This window comes from Lissotriton helveticus, chromosome 10, assembly GCF_964261635.1.
Source record: "Lissotriton helveticus chromosome 10, aLisHel1.1, whole genome shotgun sequence".
NCBI lineage: Eukaryota > Metazoa > Chordata > Amphibia > Caudata > Salamandridae > Lissotriton > Lissotriton helveticus.
In genome coordinates, this window is record NC_136071.1 from 651,195,036 (window position 1) to 651,198,702 (window position 3,667).

Genomic DNA, 3,667 nt, shown 5'->3' on the forward strand with positions numbered 1-3,667 from the left:
CCGTCCTGGGCAGTGTGACATGCCGTCGGCCTGGAGGTGGGAGCCCCGGACGCCCGGGGGAAGGCTGGCCGGGACCCGTGGAGCCCTTCCCGGGTACTTTGCCATCCCGTTGGCCTCCTGGAGATGGGTGCCCCGGACGCCCAAGGGAGGTCTGTCCGGGGCCCATGGAGCCCGTCCTGGGCAGTGTGACATGCCGTCGGCCTGGAGGTGGGAGCCCCGGACGCCCGGGGGAAGGCTGCCCGGGACCCGTGGAGCCCTTCTAGGGTACTTTGCCATCCCATTGGCCTCCTGGAGATGGGTGCCCCGGACGCCCAGGGGAGGTCTGTCGGGGACACGTGGAGCCCGTCCTGGGCATTGAGCCATGCCGTTGGCCCGGAGAATGGAGCCCCCAGACGCCCGGGGGAGGTGTTGCCCAGGCATATCTCATCTGGTCCCCCGGGCAGAGAACCACCAGCCCTGGAGAGGTGTCCGGGCGTACCCTGCCCCTAGTAATCCGGAGGGAAATTACCCCCCTTTCTTGCAATCCGTGCACGCGAGGTGACAGAGGGGACCCAAGGCGTGAAAGAACCCGTCCTCATGGAGCCCTAGCTGGGATCCGGGAGCCGAAGGGCACCTCATCGGGACTTCCAGGGAAGCCCGGCCATCTGGTCGCCCCATTGGAAAGCATCGCGGGCGACCAGAGGGCCGGGATCAAACGGACTCCCAGCTCCCCATCCATCCCAAGCCTTCGCGGTAGGGTTCCTGACTGCCTGCCCACGCAAGGCAGGGCTCTTGGACCCCGGCTGGGCCTCAGGCGCAGGTTGGACCACCGGAGCTCTAGGGCCCGGACGCCCTGGGGGAGGAATGCCCGGGACCCGTGGAGCCCGTCTTGGGTACTTTGACATGCCGTCGGCCTGGAGGTGGGTGCCCCGGACGCCCGGGGGAAGCTGCCCGGGACCCATGGAGCCCGTCCTGGGTACTTTGACATTCTGTCGGCCTGGACGTGGGAGCCCTGGACGCCCGGGGGGAGGTCTGCCCGGGACCCATGGAGCCCGTCCTGGGTACTTTGCCAATGCCGTTGGCCTCATGGAGCTGGGTGCCCCGGACGCCCGGGGGAGGTCTACCCGGGACCCATGGAGCCCTTCCCGGGTACTTTTCCAATGCCGTTGGCCTCATGGAGATGGGTGCCCCGGACGCCCGGGGGAGGTCTACCCGGGACCCATGGAGCCCTTCCCGGGTACTTTGCCAATGCCGTTGGCCTCATGGAGATGGGTGCCCCGGACGCCCGGGGGAGGTCTGCCCGGGACCCATGGAGCCCGTCCTGGGTACTTTGCCAATGCCGTTGGCCTCATGGAGATGGGTGCCCCGGACGCCCGGGGGAGGTCTGCTCGGGACCCATGGAGCCCGTCCTGGGTACTTTGCCAATGCCGTTGGCCTCCTGGAGATGGGTGTCCCGGACGCCCGGAGGAGGACTGTCCCGGACTCATGGAGCCCGTCCTGGGCACTTTGCCAATGCCGTTGGCCTCCTGGAGATGGGTGTCCCGGACGCCCGGGGGAGGACTGTCCCGGACTCATGGAGCCCGTCCTGGGCACTTTGACATGCCGTCGGGCTGGCGGTGGGAGCCCCGGACGCCCGGGGGAGGGCTGCCCGGGACCCATGGAGCCCGACCCGGGCACTCTGTCATGCCGTCAGCCTGGATGGAGCCCCGGACGCCCGGGGGACGAATGCCCGGGACGCATGGAGCCCGTCCTGGGCACTTTTCCGTGCCTTCGGCCAGGAGCCCCCCCAGACACCCAGGGGAGGACCACCGTGAAAACCATGGAGCCCGACCTGGGCACTCTGCCATACCGTCAGCCTAGATGGAGCCCCGGACGCCCAGGGGACGAATGTCCTGGACGCATGGAGCCCGTCCTGGGCACTTTTCCATGCATTCGGCCTGGAGCCCCCAGACGCCCAGGGGAGGACCACCGTGAAAACCATGGAGCCCGACCTGGGCACTCTTCCATACCGTCAGCCTAGATGGAGCCCCGGACGCCCGGGGGATGAATGCCCGGGACGCATGGAGCCTGTCCTGGCCACTTTTCCATGCCGTCAGCCTGGATGGAGCCCCGGACGCCCGGGGGACGACTGCCCAGGAGCCATGGAGCCCGTCCTGGGCAATTTGACATGCAGTTGGCCTGGAGGAAGGAAGCCCCGGGTGGCCTAGGGAGGTGTTGCCCAGGCATAGCCCATCTGGTCCCCATGGCAGAGAACCACCAGCCTCGGAGGGGTGTCCGGGCGTACCCTTCTCCCTAGTAATCCGGAGGAAAATTACCCCCTTTTCTTGTAATCTGTGCACGCGAGGTGACAGAGGGGACCCAAGGCACGAATGTACCCGACCTCCTGGAGCCCTCGCTGGGATCCGGGCGGCGAATGGCACCTCATCGGGACTTCCAGGGAAGTTCGGCCATCTGGTCGCCCCATAGGAAAGCATTGCGGGCGACCAGATAGCCGAGGGAATCTGGCCGATCAGATGGCTGGGCATGGAGGTGAAGCCGCCTGGACTCTTCCCCACCCCGTCCCCGTCCCGGGACGAATGCCCAGGACGCATGGAGCCCGTCCTTGGCACTTTTCCATGCCGTCGGCCTGGAGCGCCCCGACACCCTGGGGAGGACCACCCTGGAAACCATGGAGCCCGACCCGGGCACTCTGCCATGCCGTCGGCCTGGATGGAGCCCCGGACGCCCGGGGGACGAATGCCCGGAACGCATGGAGCCCGTCCTGGGCACTTTTCCATGCCGTCGGCCAGGAGCCCCCTGACACCCAGGGGAGGACCACCGTGAAAACCATGGAGCCCGACCCGGGCACTCTGCCATACCGTCAGCCTGGATGGAGCCCCGGACGCCCGGGGGACGAATGCCCAAGAGCCATGGAGCCCGACCCGGGCACTCTGCCATGCCGTCAGCCTGGATGGAGCCCCAGGCGCCCGGGGGACGGAGGCCCGGGACGCATGGAGCCTGTCCTGGCCACTTTTCCATGCCGTCAGCCTGGATGGAGCCCCGGACGCCCGGGGGACGACTGCCCAGGAGCCATGGAGCCCGTCCTGGGCAATTTGACATGCAGTTGGCCTGGAGGAAGGAAGCCCCGGGTGGCCTAGGGAGGTGTTGCCCAGGCATAGCCCATCTGGTCCCCATGGCAGAGAACCACCAGCCTCGGAGGGGTGTCCGGGCGTACCCTTCTCCCTAGTAATCCGGAGGAAAATTACCCCCTTTTCTTGTAATCTGTGCACGCGAGGTGACAGAGGGGACCCAAGGCACGAATGTACCCGACCTCCTGGAGCCCTCGCTGGGATCCGGGCGGCGAATGGCACCTCATCGGGACTTCCAGGGAAGTTCGGCCATCTGGTCGCCCCATAGGAAAGCGTTGCGGGCGACCAGATGGCCGAGGGAATCTGGCCGATCAGATGGCCGGGCATGGAGGTGAAGCCGCCTGGACTCTTCCCCACCCCGTCCCCGTCCCCGTCCCGGGACGAATGCCCAGGACGCATGGAGCCCGTCCTTGGCACTTTTCCATGCCGTCGGCCTGGAGCGCCCCGACACCCTGGGGAGGACCACCCTGGAAACCATGGAGCCCGACCCGGGCACTCTGCCATGCCGTCGGCCTGGATGGAGCCCCGGACGCCCGGGGGACGAATGCCCGGAACGCATG